This window comes from Rhinoderma darwinii, chromosome 4 (genome assembly GCF_050947455.1).
Source record: "Rhinoderma darwinii isolate aRhiDar2 chromosome 4, aRhiDar2.hap1, whole genome shotgun sequence".
NCBI lineage: Eukaryota > Metazoa > Chordata > Amphibia > Anura > Rhinodermatidae > Rhinoderma > Rhinoderma darwinii.
In genome coordinates this window covers 225,737,819-225,756,427 of record NC_134690.1, presented here as the reverse complement: position 1 = coordinate 225,756,427, position 18,609 = coordinate 225,737,819, and the positions used below count along the sequence as shown (strand labels likewise).

At 46.4% G+C, this 18,609-nt stretch overlaps 1 long non-coding RNA gene across 1 annotated transcript in view; it reads right to left on the bottom strand.

Annotated features, from left to right (window-relative positions):
* LOC142761024 (uncharacterized) overlaps positions 1-18,394 on the bottom strand; it is a 39,187-nt gene extending 20,793 nt beyond the window's left edge. Inside the window, exons 1-3 of the long non-coding RNA XR_012883482.1 lie at positions 18,247-18,394; positions 17,344-17,429; positions 15,985-16,120 (exon numbers count right to left, since the gene is read on the bottom strand). This is a non-coding gene — a long non-coding RNA (uncharacterized LOC142761024). The remainder of the gene's footprint in view (positions 1-15,984; positions 16,121-17,343; positions 17,430-18,246) is intronic.
* Positions 18,395-18,609: the final 215 nt, after the last annotated feature.

Sequence of the window (18,609 nt, the reverse complement as noted above, 5' to 3'; positions counted from 1 at the left end):
CCCCTTTCCCAGTGCGGCCGCAGCACCGGGCCCCGCCCCTGGAGTTGCGGCCGCTAGGTCCACAGGTGCCTGTTGGCTCTACAATGAGGGCCACTGTCGTTTCTTTGCCACGTGCAAATTTCGACATGAATGCTCCATCTGTGGGGGCGCTCATTCGGCGCTCCGGTGTTTCCGGAGAGGTAAGCAGCCGGTCAAGGCACCTCCTTCCGGCGCAGCGGAGAACGCCGGTGAACGTGCTCGAGATGGGCCCATGGTTAGAGCGGTAACACAGGAGGCGGGAAGCAGAGGTGCTCACTAGCGGGTTTTCGTTTGGTTTTGAGATTCCTTTTGAATATTCTGCGACATTGTCATTGGCTGACAATTTGAAGTCGATCAATGAGATTGTGGGCATTGCGCGGCTAAAATTAGCTAAAGAAGTGGAATTAGGAAGAATGGCAGGTCCATTCAGCGAGCCGCCGTATACGAATCTGCGAGTTTCCCCCCTTGGTTTAGTTCCAAAGAAGGAACGAGGAAAGTTTAGGCTGATTCATCACCTTTCTTTTCCTCGCGGTGGTTCTGTTAATGACGGTATTTCTAGGGCGGAGGCGGCGGTTTCGTATACGTCTTTTGATGTTGCAGTAAGGTTGGTACAGGTGGCTGGACAAGGGGCGTTGTTAGCCAAATCTGATATTGAAGCGGCCTTTCGTTTGCTGCCGGTTCATCCGGAGTGTTTTCACCTGCTGGGTTGTTGTTTAGACAAAGGGTTTTACGTGGATATGTGCCTTCCTATGGGTTGTTCAATATCATGCAGTTACTTTGAGATGTTTGCGTCATTTTTAGAGTGGGTAGTTCGTTTGGAGTCTGGTTGTGACTCGGTCATTCATTATCTGGATGATTTTCTTTTTGTGGGCCCGGGGGGCTCTGGGTTGTGCAGCACGTTGCTGAGAGTGTTTCGACAGGTGATGTCGCGTTTCGGGGTACCTATTTCCGAGGATAAGACGGAAGGTCCTGTAACGGTTTTGTCATTTTTGGGTATCGAAATAGATAGCGAGCGGATGATTTTTCGGTTGCCAGATGATAAATTGGCAAGGCTAGTGACGCAGGTTGACCAGGTCATGGGGTCGAAAAAAGTGACGTTAAAACAGTTACAGTCGTTAATGGGATTGCTGGTGTTTGCTTGTCGTATAATTCCAATGGGTCGTGTTTTTTCTAGGCGTTTGTCTTTAGCCACTAGAGGTATCTCGAAGCCAAATCATTTTATCCGGGTAACCTCTTGTATGAGGAAGGATTTGTTTGTCTGGCATTCTTTTTTGAGTTCGTTTAACGGGAGGTCGGTGTGTCAGGACGCTGAGTTGTCTAATGTAGATTTGGAATTATTTACGGATGCAGCCGGAAGTGATGGTTTTGGAGCAATTTTGGGCCGAAGTTGGTGTAGATCCCCTTGGCCCTTGCATTGGAGTGATTTGGGAGTCTTACGTAATTTAACGCTATTGGAATTGTTTCCTATTATAGTTGCAATAGAGTTATGGGGTAGCGTGATGGTGAATAAGAGGATTGTATTTTGGACAGACAACATGGCGGTGGTGCATGCGGTGAACGGGTTGTCGTCTAGTTCGTTGCCGGTATTAGCTTTATTAAGACGGTTGGTTTTGAAGTGTTTGCGTTTGAATGTGTGGTTTCGTGCAAAACATGTTCCGGGTGTCAGTAATGTGATGGCTGATGCTTTGTCTCGTTCACAGATGTCCCGGTTTCGGGAATTGCACCCGGCAGCTTTGGCAGAAGGGGTGTCCCCCCCCCTTCACTTATGGGCCCTGGTCGAGGACAACTTATGAGACTGTTGAGGGGTTCGGTGGTACCGGCGACTTGGAAGAGTCATTGCAGAGCGTGGGATCGGTGGTTGGAGATTGCGGGGAATGACTTCCCATCACAGGAGGGGTGTCACCTGGACGTCACGTTAGCAAGTTTGGTACAAATACGTCAGGAAGGGGGTAGTGCGGCCACGGCGAGCAAGTTTTTAGCAGGAGTGGCCTTTATGTTAAAATTGTGGGGATGCAGAGATGTTACAAAAGAATTTGTAGTTCGGCAGTCTTTAAAAGGGTGGAAAAAAGAGGCGTGTTCAAGGGACACGAGGCGGCCAGTATCTTTTTCACTTGGGTCGGCTTCTAGCCGTTTTATGTTTTGTGTGTCGGGATGAATATGAAGTGTCCTTGTTCGGCGCGGCGTTTTCGTTGGCTTTCTTTGCCGCTTTGCGGGTTAGTGAGCTGGTTCCGCACAGAGTAAGTGCGAGCGGTGGTCTTCTCGGATCGGATGTAGTAACGTTGGGAGATTCGCTCAGGGTCTGTGTGCGGAGGTCAAAGACTGATGTGGTAGGAAAGGGGGCTTGGCTGTCGATTGGGAGGATTGGGGGGCAGTATTGCCCGGTAAAATGGGTCCAGGAATTCGTGTTGGTCCGAGTGCCCGGGACGCAATTCTTGATCCATCAGGATGGATCCGCGATGTCGCGTTTTCAATTTGAGGCGATTTTTAAGGCCGGCTTGAAGTATCTAGGTTTGCCGCCGGGCGAGTTTGGTACACATTCATTTAGGATAGGTGCGGCAACTGAGGCGGATGCCTTGGGCTTGGATTCAGCGGCTATCATGAGTCTGGGTAGATGGCGCTCTAATAGCTATAAGTCATATGTGCGACCTGATCTGGTTTTAAAGATGGTGTAAGCTGGAAGTTTTCATAAGAAAGGTCGCCCCCTCCCCTTCCCCCCCCTCCCCTTCCCCCCCCCCCCCCCTGTTTTTCCTTCCTGTTATATGGAGTGTTATGTTAACCCTGCCTGTAATTTTCATTTGACCGGAATGTAGCTTAATTTCTTTGTTAGGGTTGCGGCGCCCCCAAGTGTGGATCTTGGGGCATTCGTATGTGCATTGGGCAGCGGTTCGAGCGGGTCGAAGGCCATTAGGTCCGAATTTGGGCCTCGCACAGGCCGACGTCCATTGGAGAGGTGTCCGGGGATTACGGTGGGTGCAGTTACTGCCAGAAGTAGTGGCAGTTACAAGGCACACGTACGGACCTGTTGTCCTAATCATCCATGCGGGTGGAAATGATATCGGCCAAGTGAAAATGGCTGAGTTATTGTCAATTATACGAACTGATTTGGCGCGTTTTCGGGATCTGTTCGCCCGTTGCGTGATAGTCTGGTCCGAAATAGTGGCGCGCACGGTGTGGCGAGGAGCGAGGAATATGGCAGCTTTGGAGAGAGTGCGCAGGTTAATTAATGTGCGGGTGTCGCGGTTCATTCGCTCTATAGGGGGGATCGGGTTGCGACACCAATCCCTGGAGGGGGATAATGCAGATCTGCTGGCACCGGATGGAGTGCATCTGAATGATATCGGGCTCGATATCTTTTTATTGGATCTCTTGGATGGTGCCGAGAGAGGGCTGGCGTTGCTTGGTGGGGGTGGTCGGGGGACTGAGTAGGTTTCTCAGTTCCCCCTTCTTGGCGGAAAGTACGGCAGATGAAGACGGAGGTAGCACCCTACATGCCTGATGGAGACAGGGAGCATCGGCATTTCAGGAGGAGAGGAAATAAATAAATATATATATGTCTTCATGCCGATGGTTGTAAATAATAATAAAGCTGTGGCCACTTCCACATTTGCATAAAGAAGGTGTTGGTGTGTTAATTCAAAGAAGGATGGTTAAGGTCCTGGGCAGGTAAAGTGGATAATGGGTCCTTGCAGTCTTATTCCTGTTAACGGCCGGGGATGAGCCCCTTCTAAAAGCGTATTCACACACGGACACTGGCTTGGCAAATGGCAATGAATGGGAATTTCAATCAGCCTCGCTGCAGTGCACTCAGGGAATGCTGGGCCTTGTAGTACTACTATGCTGCCTGTATCGCAAGTTGGATTGTTATTCCTGTTAATGGCCAGGGATGAGCCCCTTCTAAAAGCGTATTCACACACGGACACTGGCTTGGCAAATGGCAATGAATGGGAATTTCAATCAGCCTCGCTGCAGTGCAATCAGGGAATGCTGGGCCTTGTAGTACTACTAGGCTGCCTGTATCGCAAGTTGGATTGTTATTCCTGTTAACGGCCAGGGATGAGCCCCTTCTAAAAGCGTATTCACACACTGACACTGGATTGGCAAATGGCAATGAATGAGAATTTCAATCAGCCTCGCTGCAGTGCAATCAGGGAATGCTGGGCCTTGTAGTACTACTAGGCTGCCTGTATCGCAAGTTGGATTGTTATTCCTGTTAATGGCCAGGGATGAGCCCCTTCTAAAAGCGTATTCACACACTGACACTGGCTTGGCAAATGGCAATGAATGAGAATTTCAATCAGCCTCGCTGCAGTGCACTCAGGGAATGCTGGGCCTTGTAGTACTACTAGGCTGCCTGTATGGCAAGTTGGATTGTTATTCCTGTTAATGGCCAGGGATGAGCCCCTTCTAAAAGCGTATTCACACACTGACACTGGCTTGGCAAATGGCAATGAATGAGAATTTCAATCAGCCTCGCTGCAGTGCAATCAGGGAATGCTGGGCCTTGTAGTACTACTAGGCTGCCTGTATCGCAAGTTGGATTGTTATTCCTGTTAATGGCCAGGGATGAGCCCCTTCTAAAAGCGTATTCACACACTGACACTGGCTTGGCAAATGGCAATGAATGAGAATTTCAATCAGCCTCGCTGCAGTGCAATCAGGGAATGCTGGGCCTTGTAGTACTACTAGGCTGCCTGTATCGCAAGTTGGATTGTTATTCCTGTTAATGGCCAGGGATGAGCCCCTTCTAAAAGCGTATTCACACACTGACACTGGCTTGGCAAATGGCAATGAATGAGAATTTCAATCAGCCTCGCTGCAGTGCACTCAGGGAATGCTGGGCCTTGTAGTACTACTAGGCTGCCTGTATCGCAAGTTGGATTGTTATTCCTGTTAACGACCGGGGATGAGCCCCTTCTAAAAGCGTATTCACACACGGACACTGGCTTGGCAAATGGCAATGAATGGGAATTTCAATCAGCCTCGCTGCAGTGCACTCAGGGAATGCTGGGCCTTGTAGTACTACTATGCTGCCTGTATCGCAAGTTGGATTGTTATTCCTGTTAATGGCCAGGGATGAGCCCCTTCTAAAAGCGTATTCACACACTGACACTGGCTTGGCAAATGGCAATGAATGAGAATTTCAATCAGCCTCGCTGCAGTGCACTCAGGGAATGCTGGGCCTTGTAGTACTACTAGGCTGCCTGTATCGCAAGTTGGATTGTTATTCCTGTTAACGGCCGGGGATGAGCCCCTTCTAAAAGCGTATTCACACACGGACACTGGCTTGGCAAATGGCAATGAATGGGAATTTCAATCAGCCTCGCTGCAGTGCACTCAGGGAATGCTGGGCCTTGTAGTACTACTAGGCTGCCTGTATCGCAAGTTGGATTGTTATTCCTGTTAACGGCCAGGGATGAGCCCCTTCTAAAAGCGTATTCACACACGGACACTGGCTTGGCAAATGGCAATGAATGAGAATTTCAATCAGCCTCGCTGCAGTGCACTCAGGGAATGCTGGGCCTTGTAGTACTACTAGGCTACCTGTATCCCAAGTTGGATTGTTTGTTATGTTAACGGCCGGGGATGAGCCCCTTCTAAAAGCGTATTCACACACTGACACTGGCTTGGCAAATGGCAATGAATGAGAATTTCAATCAGCCTCGCTGCAGTGCACTCAGGGAATGCTGGGCCTTGTAGTACTACTAGGCTGCCTGTATCGCAAGTTGGATTGTTTGTTATGTTAACGGCCGGGGATGAGCCCCTTCTTAAAGCGTATTCACACACTGACACTGGCTTGGCAAATGGCAATGAATGAGAATTTCAATCAGCCTCGCTGCAGTGCACTCAGGGAATGCTGGGCCTTGTAGTACTACTAGGCTGCCTGTATCGCAAGTTGGATTGTTATTCCTGTTAACGGCCAGGGATGAGCCCCTTCTAAAAGTGTATTCACACACTGACACTGGCTTGGCAAATGGCAATGAATGAGAATTTCAATCAGCCTCGCTGCAGTGCACTCAGGGAATGCTGGGCCTTGTAGTACTACTAGGCTGCCTGTATCCCAAGTTGGATTGTTTGTTATGTTAACGGCCAGGGATGAGCCCCTTCTAAAAGCGTATTCACACACTGACACTGGCTTGGCAAATGGCAATGAATGAGAATTTCAATCAGCCTCGCTGCAGTGCACTCAGGGAATGCTGGGCCTTGTAGTACTACTAGGCTGCCTGTATCGCAAGTTGGATTGTTATTCCTGTTAACGGCCAGGGATGAGCACCTTCTAAAAGCGTATTCACACACTGACACTGGCTTGGCAAATGGCAATGAATGAGAATTTCAATCAGCCTCGCTGCAGTGCAATCAGGGAATGCTGGGCCTTGTAGTACTACTAGGCTGCCTGTATCGCAAGTTGGATTGTTATTCCTGTTAATAACGGCCAGGGATGAGCCCCTTTTAAAAGCGTATTCACACACGGACACTGGCTTGGCAAATGGCAATGAATGAGAATTTCAATCAGCCTCGCTGCAGTGCACTCAGGGAATGCTGGGCCTTGTAGTACTACTAGGCTGCCTGTATCGCAAGTTGGATTGTTATTCCTGTTAACGGCCAGGGATGAGCCCCTTCTAAAAGCGTATTCACACACGGACACTGGCTTGGCAAATGGCAATGAATGAGAATTTCAATCAGCCTCGCTGCAGTGCACTCAGGGAATGCTGGGCCTTGTAGTACTACTAGGCTGCCTGTATCGCAAGTTGGATTGTTATTCCTGTTAACGGCCAGGGATGAGACCCTTCTAAAAGTGTATTCACACACTGACACTGGCTTGGCAAATGGCAATGAATGAGAATTTCAATCAACCTCGCTGCAGTGCACTCAGGGAATGCTGGGCCTTGTAGTACTACTAGGCTGCCTGTATCCCAAGTTGGATTGTTTGTTATGTTAACGGCCGGGGATGAGCCCCTTCTAAAAGCGTATTCACACACTGACACTGGCTTGGCAAATGGCAATGAATGAGAATTTCAATCAGCCTCGCTGCAGTGCACTCAGGGAATGCTGGGCCTTGTAGTACTACTACTACCACTACTACAAAGGCTGCCTGTATTGCAAGTTGGATGCAACGGGGATGAGCCCCTTATAAAAGCGTATTCACACACTGGCTGAGTAGTGAGTAGTGGATGAGCCCCTTTGATTTCTGAATTCCTGCCTTTTAGATTCCTAAAGCTTTCCCTGACTGCACAGAGATGCTATCCCTACAGCTCCTGTCTGTAAAATGGCCGCTGAGCTCCGTGCATAGACTTTTATTGCAGGTTTGAGCCCGCCCCTATGCTGCCTCCCGATTGGCTGGGAGAGCCGTTTGCAAGGCATTATGGGGTAGCCTGATGTCAGGTGATCTTGTGAAATCCTCCATTTTAGATGTAACATGTGGCAGGCGCCAAAAATGTAGCCGGGTTCGGTCAAAACGGGTTCGGCCGAACCCGGTGAAGTTCGGATTCGCTGCGAACCGAACTTTTCCTGAAGTTCGGACCGAAACCGGGTTCGGTTGTCCCGGTTTGCTCATCTCTACTCATTATTACACCACCTGACTATGCCCCTGATGTACTGCCCAGCTTACATGTACCCCCAAATTATAAACTGAAATACCAGTAAGACTCCAAACAAAACTACTACCATGTAAAATCCACGCTCCAAAAGCCAAATGGCGATCCCTCCCTTCTGAACCCTACAGTGTGCCCATATAGCAGTTTACTTCCTCATATATGGCATCGCCAAACCCGGGAGAATCCTTTTAACAATTTTTTGGGTGTGTGTCTCCAGTGGCACAAGCTGGGCACAACATAATTGCCACTGAAATGGCATATCTAGGGAAAAATTTACATTTTTACTTTTCACCATCCGCAGCTCAATCATTTAAGGAAAAGACCTGTGGGGTGAAAATACTCACTACACCCCTTAATAAATGCCTTGAGGGGTGCAGTTTCCAAAATGGGGTCACTTTTCAGCGGTTTCTTTTATTATTTCACATCAGAACCTCTGCAGTTGTGAACCAATACTGTGTAAATCGCCAAATTAGGCCTCAATTTTACATGGTACTCTTTTAATCCTGAGCCCTGTCAAATGTCCAGGCAAAAGATTAGGGCCACATGTAGGGCGATTCTAAACCCGGGAAACACAGCATAATAATTAGAGAGCTGTCTTGTTATGGTGGCACAAGCTGGTCACCACATATTGGCATTGTCACATTGGGTTCGTGGACCCACTGGGTCGAACCGCCTTGACGGTATGGCAGCTGGCCAACAGGGCACAGGTCACAGTCTATAGTTTGTATAGTGTACCTGTGGCAAGCTTGGACAGTAGCAAAGCAGGCTCAGCTGGGACTAGGCAGCAGGTAGACGTCAGGCGTGGAGTAGCAGGACTGGCGTGGAATACAGCACAGCATGACTACAGCACGGCATTTGACGAGGATAGCACAGGATAAAGGATACAGGTACGGGGAACACTGGGAACTGGAAAACACTAGAAGACCATTTGCATAGAAACACTTTGGATACGACAAACAACGCTCAGGCATTGCAGGGAGGGTCACAGCCCTTCTTATAGCCCAGGGTGCTCTGGGATCAATCAGCTCAATCTCCCACCTGCGTGCGCTTTGGCTTCTTAAGTCTGGACTGAGCTCGCGAGCGCACCCTGGTGGTCACTGTGGAACAGGGCGGCCTTATGTGCAGACATCTCTGGAGAGAAGGGCGTCGACTGGATGGAAGGAGTTCATGGTCAGCGACGACGGACGTTACAGGCATATCTATGGAAAAAATCCCATTTTCACTCTGCAACATCGAGTGCACACTAATTTCTGTAAAACACCTGCAGGGTTAACATGCTCACTACACCTCTAGTTGAATACTTTGAGGGGTTTCGTTTCCAAAATGGGGTCACTTCTGGGGTTTCCACTGTTTTGGTGCCACAGGGGCTTTGCAAATGCGACATAGCGCCCAGAAACCAATATAGCAAAATCTGCACTCCAAAAGCCAAATGGCGCTCCTTCTCTTCTGAGCCCTACTGTCTGCCCAAACAGCCGTTTATGACCACAAATGAGGTATTACCGTACTCGGGAGAAATTGCTTTACAAATGTTGGTGTTCTTTTTTTCCTTTATTTGTTGAGAAAATGAAAAATTTCGAGCTAAAGCTACGTCTTATTGAAGAAAAGGGATTGTTTTTATTTTCACTGCCCAATTCTAATAAATTCTATGAAACACCTGTAGGCTCAAAATGCTCACTACACCACTAGACGAATTCCTCAAGAGGTGTAGTTTCCTAAATAGTCCCTTTTTGGGCGTTTTCCCTGTTTTGGTCCCTCAGGGGCTTTGCAAATGTGACATGGCCTCCACAAACCATTCCCGCTGAATTTGAGCACCATAAGCCAAATGGCGCTCTTTCCCTTCTAAGCCCTGTCGTGTGTCCAAACAGCCATTTATGACCACATGTGGGGTATTGTTTTACTCTGGAGAAATTTCTTTACAAATTTTATGGTTCTTTTTCTCCTTTAGTCTTTGTGGAAATGAGAAAAAAAATAGCTAAACCTACATTTTCTATGAAAAAATTTAGATTTTCATTTTCACGGCCTACCTCCAATAATTTTTGCAAAAAACCTGTGCGGTCAATATACCCACTATATGTCTAGATAGTTTCCTCAATGGATGTAGATTCCAAAATAGGGTCACTTGTGGGGGGTTTCCACTGTTTTTTCCCCTCAGGGGCTTTGCAATTGCGACATGGCCTCCGCAAACCATTCCTGCTAAATTTGAGCACCAAAAGCCAAATGGCGCTCTTTCATTTCCAAGCCCTGCCCTGGGTTCAAACAGCCATTTATGACCACATGTGTGGTACTGTTTTACTCTGGAGAAATTGCTTTACAAATGTCGCAGTGCTTTTTCCCCTTTAGTCCTCGTAGAAATGAGAAAAAATTAGCTAAATCTACATTTTCTTTGAAAAAATTTAGATTTTATTTTTCTGCAATAAAGCTGTGAGGTCAAAATGCTCATTATAATTATGTTTTTCCAAATGGGGTCACTTTTGGGGGATTTCCACTGTTTTGGCACCGCAAGAGCCCTTCAAACCTGACGTGGTGCATTAAATATATTCTAATAAAAAGAAGGCCCCAAAATCCTCTAGGTGCTCCTTTGCTTCTGAGGCCGGTGCTTCAGTCCATTAGCAGGCTAGGGCCAAATGTGGGATATTTCCTAAAACTGCAGAACCTGGGAAATAAATATTGAGTATCATTTCTCTGGCAAGACTTTCTGTATTAGAAAAAAAACATGGATTAAATATGAATTTCTGCGGAAAAAAATGAAATTATTTAATTTCACTTTTACTTTGCTTTCATTTCTGTGAAACGTCTAAAGGGTTAAGAAACTTTCTAAATGCTGGTTCAAATACTTTGAGGGGTGACGTTTTTAAAATGGGGTGACTTATTGGGGGTTTCTAATTCATAAGACCCTCGAAGCCACTTCACAACTGAACTGGACCCTGTAAAAACAGCCTTATGAAATTTTCTTGAAAATGTGAGAAATTGCTGCTAAAGTTCTAAGCCTTGTAACGTCCTAGAAAAATAAAAGGATGTTCAAAACATGATGGCAATCTAAAGTAGACATATGGGGGATGTTAATTAGCAACAATTTTGTGTGGTATAACTGCCTATCTTACAAGCAGATACATTTAAGTTTAGAAAAATGCTAATTTTTGAAATTTTTCGCTAAATTTTGGTGTTTTTCCACAATTAAATACTGAATGAATTGAGCAAATTGTGGCAGTAATATAAAGTCCAATGTGTCACGAATAAACAAACTCAGAATCACTTGGATAGGTAAAAGCATTCCAAAGTTATTACCACATAAAGTGAAACATGTCAGATTTGAAAATGAGGCTCTGTCAGGAACGTCAAAAGTGGCCAAAGAGGGAAGGGGTTAATGCAGAAATAAACAGACTGACATCCTAGAACTGAAGTGTTATATAATGTAAACTACAAAACAACATAACTTTTTGTCTTCTGTAATGTGAGCAAATAAACAAATGTATCTATGGAAAAGAAAAATTGCCATTTCCTCTCTGAATTCTTGTGCGCAATACTCACACTTATCAACAAGTTCCTATTTTAATACTAATATTCTCAAATACCATCCAGGAGGAATACCCATCCCTAACATCAGTTTTCTTTCCTTTTTTTTTTTAGAACATATGGTTGCACTGAAGGAATGAATTCATATTCTTAACATTTGCTCCTTTACAAATTATATTTAAATTTACTACTGGCACTATTACTTCGGAAATATGTGGTTGCCTTTTTTACTGTTTAAAATATTTTGAGGTATCTTATTTCATGGAGAATATTAATTCAGAACTAAGTTTGGTTCACTTTCCGTTTTTTATTTTGACTGGCAGGAATAAGGCGTGTTCAGCTGGCTTAGTGAACTAGACTAAAGTATTAACATAAAAGAAAGAAAAGCATTAAAAAGGAAATGTGCAGGAAAAAAATAGTCTCAAGAGAAGAGAAAAAGGAAATAAAATTCAAAGAAAGACAGGAAGATATATAAAAAAAAACGACATAGATGAAGCTTAAGAAAATTAGGAGACGCAGGAAGGAACAACACCAGAGCACAACAAAGGAATCACAGTGCCCCATCATAACAGAAAAAGGAGAAGGAAAGTGAGAGTGAGAACAAGCTCACAGAATACTTTAGTTACTTTTACACTTACCAGGGCAGGAGGGTGTAATAAATGCCTCAAATAATAATCATGCAGTACAAATAATATAAGGCATATATAAAAGTACATTTTACAGTACATAATATATAATTGAGAAGCATATATAAGAAAAGAATCGAATAGACAGCTTGATATCAAATATATATGTACTGTTTAGTAGATAGTACATTTTACATAATTAAAGTGACTCTCCAGTCTCCCCTTTAGTAAGGCACTGTTCCCTCAGTATATGTGTGGCGATTACCTGATTATCTGCTTTTAATCACTGGTGGTTTATTAGTCTGTAATTTCAGGGCCGGCCTTAGGATAGATGGCTCCCCGTGCGAAATGATCTTTCGGCGCCCCACCCCCATCATTAAAAAAAAAATACACCATAAAAAAATTATAATGCCCCTTTAGTGCCCCCATACAGTATAATAATAATAATAATATATTACAACCCCTTCAAGTACAGAGTATTTTGTCCTCTAATTGTGCCCACAGTATTATGTCCCCTGTAGTACCCCTACACAGTATAATGTCCACTTAGTGGCCCCCACACAGTATAGTGCCCCCCTGTAGATTTTGCCATACAGCCTCCCTGTAGACAGTGCCATAATCCCCCACCGCCTCCTTGTAGATCGTGCCATACAGCCCCCCACCTCCCCCTTGTAGACAGTGCCATACAGCCCCCACCTCCCCCTTGTAGACAGTGCTCCCAAACAAAAACAAAAATTGTACTCACCTAGGCCCCGTTCCCACGACGAACTGAGCTGCTTCACGACGGGATCCTTGCGTCGGCCGGCGTGATCCTGTAGCCTAGTACAGAGTTTCCCGACCTTTTAGAACTCGATCCAGCACTGGAAAAATAAAATTTCCTCAGGGCAACCCTACCAAAAATTGTTTCTCGAAAGATAGAAAACGGCTAAAAATAGGCACTACACTTATAGGGTATGTTCACACAGTGTTTTCTGTAAGGCAAAAAAAAACTGCCTGAAAATTCCTTCAGGAACTGACTGCGTTGTTTGACCTTTTTGTTTTGCGTTTTTTCTTAAGCCGTTGAAGTGAATGCAAAAGACGCAGGCAAAAAAGCTCCAAATAGGCGTCGCAGGTATTTTCTGCCTCCTATTAATTTCAATTGGAGGTCAGAGGCGGAAACCACTTGAAGACCATCAGCCCCCACTCACAGTAAAATAACTATCAGCCCCCCACCCACAGTAATGACCATCAGCCCCCCACTCACAGTAAAATGACCATCAGTCCCCCACTCACAGTAATGACCATCAGCCCCCCACTCACAGTAAAATGACCATCAACCCGCCACACAGTAAAATGACCATCAGCCCCCACTCACAGTAAAATGACCATCATCCCCCACTCACAGATTCCCCCTGTAGGTAGTGCCACACAGCCCCTTGTAGCTAGCACCACACAGCCCCTTGTAGGTAGCGCCACACAGCCACCTTGTAGATAATGCCACACAGCCCCCTTGTAGATAATGCCACACAGCCCCCTTGTAGAGAGCGCCACACAGTCCCTTGTAGAGAGCGCCACACAGTCCCTTGTAGGTAGCGCCACACAGCACCTTGTAGGTAGCGCCACACAGGCCCTTGTAGGTAGCGCCACACAGCTCCCTTGTAGGTAGTGCTACACAGCCCCCTGTAGGTAGCGCCACACAGCCCTCTTGTAGATAGTGCCACACAGCCCCCTTGTAGAGAGCGCCACACAGCCCCTTTGTAGAGAGCACCACACAGCGCCCTGTAGAGGGCACCACACAGCCCACAGTAGAGAGTGCCACACAGCCCCCTTGTAGAGAGCGCCACACAGCCCCCTGTAGAGAGCGCCACACAGCCCCTAGTAGAGAGCGCCACACAGCCCCTAGTAGAGAGCGCCACACAGCCCCTAGTAGAGAGCGCCACACAGCCCCTAGTAGAGAGCGCCACACAGCCCCTAGTAGAGAGCACCACACAGCCCCCTGTAGAGAGCGCCACACAGCCCCCATTAGGGAGTGCCACACAACCCCCCTGTAGAGAGAGCCATATAGCCCCCTGTAGAGAAAGCGCCACACAGCCCCCTGGTAGGGAGCGCCAGGCAGCCCCCTGGTAGAGAGCGCCACACAGTCCCCTTGTAGGGAGTGGAACACAGGCCCCTGGTAGGGAGCGCCACACAGCCCCCTGGTAGGGAGTGCCACACAGCCCCCTGGTAGGTAGCACCACACAGCCCCCTGGTAGGTAGCACCACACAGCCCCCTGGTAGGAAGTGCCACACAGCCCCCTTGTTGGTGGTTCCACACAGCCCACAGCCCCCTTGTAGGTAGTGCCACACAGCCCACAGCCCCCTTGTAGGTAGTGCCACACAGCCCACAGCCCCCTTGTATATAGCACCCCCCTTCCTGTAGATAGCGCCACTGTAGCTCCCTGAAGGAGTGGAATCCCTGAGTGGAATCCCGGCCGGGGATTCTGCTCCTGGAGCGCTTCATTTGATGTCTCTGTCCATATATAGACAGTGACATTAGGGGAAACTCCTGAAGCGGAATTCCCGTTGCCGACACTGTGACCGGGGATTCCACTCCAGGAGAAGCTCCTGTTGTCTGTGTCCATTTATGGACAGTGACGTCATTGACTTCTCCTGGAGTGGAATCCCGTTCACAGAGTCAGCAATGCTGTGGACAGGGATTTCGCTTCAGGAGTTTCCCCTGATGCCACTGTCCATATATAGACAGAGACATCTTTAATGTCGCTGACCACGAACTCCTTCCATCCAGTCGACGCCCTTCTCTCAAGAGATGTCTGCACATATGGCCGTCCTGCTCCACAGTGACCACCAGGGTGCGCTCACGAGCTCAGTCCAGACTTAAGAAGCGAGAGCGCACTGTTGGAGATTGAGCTAATTGCTCCCGGATAACCTTGGGCTATAAGAAGGTCCCAACCCCTTCTTCCAACGCCTGAGTGTTGTTGTCGTATTCCAAGTTTGTCTTGCAAATGGTCCCCTAGTGTTTCCTGCTCCCAGTGTTCCCTGTTCCTTTATCCTGTAACCTGTATCCTGATCTAGTGCCGTGCTGAGCTGTAGCCGTGCTGTATACCATGCCTGTCCTGCTTCTCCACGCCTGACGTCTACCTGCTGCCTAGTTCCTGCCAAGCCTGCCTTGCTACTGTCCGAGCTGCCACATGTACCCTATATGAACTATAGACTCTGACCTGTGCCCTGTTGGCCAGCTGCCATACCGCCAAGGCGGTACGGCCCAGTGGGTCTACATGACAACCTCAAGCGGAGCGCTCCAGGAGCGGAATCCTCGGCCACACGGGGATTCTGCTCCTTCAGGGAGCTACAGTGGCGCTAGTAGATAGCAGAGAAGGGAGATACCTCCCTGCTCTACTATAGTGCCGTCGCTACCGCTGTAGTAGCCACAGCTGCTGCCAGCGGCGCCACCGTCCTCATGCCCAGTGTCGTCGCTAGCAGCCGCTATGGCTGCTACAGCGGTAGCGACGGCACTGAGTGAAGAAGCACCCGGGCGGAAAGGCGACTGCTGAGTCGCCGGGCCCGGGATCTTCTGAAACAAGCAGGGGAAGGGAGCCAGCGCAGTGCCCCCTTTCACTTGCTGGAGTGATTTGCCCTGTGCAAAGGCACAGGTCGCACACCCCTAAAGCTGGCCCTGTGTACTTTACAATTACGCTAACATTGCTATAACGGAAATCAGCTCCCCATGTACTGACTTCACAGTGCGCTTGACAGCTTTTCCTGGCAATTCCTTTTCCGAGTCTTGGGGGTAATGCGTATTAAAGGACCTCTTCTTTAGGCAATTCATACTCTATAAAGCAATCCAATAGCCTATTTGAAACTCCCTACTACACACTATACACAGAGGAACAAGGCAGGGCTATCCCATATCCTAACCCTCTTCATCCTTGCTATAGAACTCGCGGCCATTTTCCTTAGAGTCAGTCCCAATATTAACAGTGTTACCATTGGACCTCAAGAATATAAAGCAAATCTTTTTGCAGATGACCTTGTCCTTACTTCAATGAAACCATTTACTTCCTTTCCAAATCTTATAAATTTGCTTGAGTACTTTGGTCTTGTGTTAACACCAACACATTTTTTTAAATTATTTTTTAATACTCCTCAGTCCACTCAAAATTGTATTGAAATTAACTTTGATTACCAGATTTAGAATTATTAGCTTCCTTACTTAGGGATAAACTAATGAAGTCACTAGACTCTAAGTAGAACTGTACCACATTTTTCTTATATGCTGTTAAAAAACGAACCGCCTGGGAATCTTCTGGGTGGGAGGGATCCACACTTTAAAAATGGTCACTCTTTCAAAAATCCTTCATTACTTTCGTACCTTTCCCACCCCAGTTCTCCCTGCTGAAAAGAATAAAAAAATTAACCAAGATTTTTCCCATTTTACATGGACGCGCAAGCACTCCTGCATAAAAATGATTACTATGTATGTTCACAAATGGGTGGGTGAAGTATCGGTTCCAAATCTACATAAATATTATATGTTCGCCAGACAAACACAGTTAGTGTCCATGCACAGCGCTGGGGATCCGCCCCATTGGGTAGCCCTTGAAATACATTTAGTCACCCCACCTTCATTACAGGCCCTTATCTGGTCCTCAGAAAGTCCTATAGACCCCTATAATTACTCTGCTAAGAATTTCTACTTTGCTTCATAACGGTCGTGCAGAATTCACTTCTTAATTCTTTCTCCTTAAAAAAGACTGTCACAAACTTTTTCTACCATTAAATAAAGTAAGCCGCAAATACAGGTCCCGACCCCAAGTCAGAATATGTATTTACTTTTTGGATATTCACTGTCTAGCCCCTAAGTAGTCTCTGAATGATATGCACACATTGTGTAGTCCACCAGATGTAAATGAGCAATTCTGATCCCTGCCCTTCCACCCTGAGGGAAAGATCCCCTGCAGCTAATGTCACAAGCAAGCCTCCAGAAAATCCTGCGCATGGACAGGAGCTGTTAAAGATGAACATTCATGATGTGGGGCAGAGAGCAGCAGCGGAGTGAGCGTGGTTTTGAGGTGATTGGCATAGACATCGTAGAAAATGTATGGGAAAATTTTGGGGGATTGCAGGTGAGTAAAGACGAAGGAATTACATGACTAGACTCTTTGTTACACTATGGCATGGTTACCTCAGGTTGAGGGGGTTAGATATGGTGACAGATTCCCTTTAATTCTCAAATTTTCTAACCCTTTATTTCCGCCTGGTCTGCATCCTACACAATTTCACTGGTGGATACATACCAAATTAAAGATTCTAAATTGCTTTCTATTACAGAAGAAACTGATTAATTGATCTTATTTCTGTTCTCAATTCTTATTCCCTGCAGAGTAAAAATGGTGTAGATCAGTTCTTGAAGACTATTAGCTGCTTACTTTCTAGGGTTATTAGTCACAACAAACCCTTAACGCCCGCAGTTTACTTATCAGGTCAAAAATCTAATGAATTATAAATTAATGCTATTTATCTTGATGGCTGCAAGTATACATATACGTAGCTCATAAATTAAAAACACCCACACTATCCTACTGGGCTGTTATAGTGTGTCAGTGTGTTAACCTCACCTTTGTAGCGGAGTTTGGCTGTTCCTCATCCAGTTTTAAGTCTCCTACACAGCTGTTTCTGTTACAGATAATGAGTATTTGTCAACCTACATATGAAAATGATGATTATTATCACCTGTTTGGTATAATTGGTTAATCATACACCTGACTATAATGCTACAAAATCCATGACTTTGAGCAAGTGTACCTAGAAGAATTAATGCTGTTACTCCAAATATTGATTTGATTTAGGATTTCTCTTCTGTTCATTCATTTTGTATTTTAATTGATAAAAAAAAAGCTATTAACTCTTCTATTTTTGAAAGCATTCTTACCTTTCAGCATGTTTCCAGAACTGCCTAAAAATTTTGCACAGTACTGTATATTTTTCATTCAATAAATGCCAGTGAAACTGATACTCGAAAAAATTTGATTGTGTGTGTATCTCTATGCTACAATTATTGAGGACTCAAGATGGCAGCTAGCCATGTATGTGGCTGTAACAGCCGCGGTTGCGGACAGCCGCCTCTCCTTACCTGCTGACCCCTCTAATCCTGTCGATGTCTCCCTCCCCGGAAATGCCAGCACATGTGGCCATCCTGCCCTGCAGTGACCACTAGGGTGCGTGCGTGAGCTTGTTCCCGGCCTTAAAGGGCCAGCGTGCGCACATGTAAAGTATTAACTAATTATCCACACATCACCCTGGACTATAAAAAGGACCCTGCCCTTTCACCCCTTGCCTGAGTGTTCTTGTGTATTTCCATGTTAGTCTTGCAAATGGTCCCTTAGTCATATCCTGTTCCCAGTGTTCCCGTGCCCTGCTACCTGTATCTTGTGCTGTGTTTGTTCATGTGCCCTTTCTATTGTTGGAGGCGTGTTTTGCCATCTGCCACGCCTGGTACCTTCCGCCATGTTTTGCATTACCTGCCGACAAAGTTCCATCTGTGCCTAGCCGCTGCTACTGTCTGGATTAATACAGGTACCCTTGTACTTGGACTTTGCATTGACTTGGTACTCTGTTGTTTGGCCATCTGCTCTCCGCTATGGCAGTGCGGACTTGTTTGTCCACATACCCATGGATCATGACAGTGGTTCCCAAAATGCAGATAGTTTGTAACTCCTGCAATAAAAGGATACATAATGAAAAATGAATTCCTTGAAACTTTTAATCCCCCCAAACCTTAAAGGTTATTGTGCTATAGCATATATAATATTTTGTTTCATGTAAAAACTAGAGACATTTAATGCATTATCACATGTAGTCATTGATGAAGAGAATCATGCATC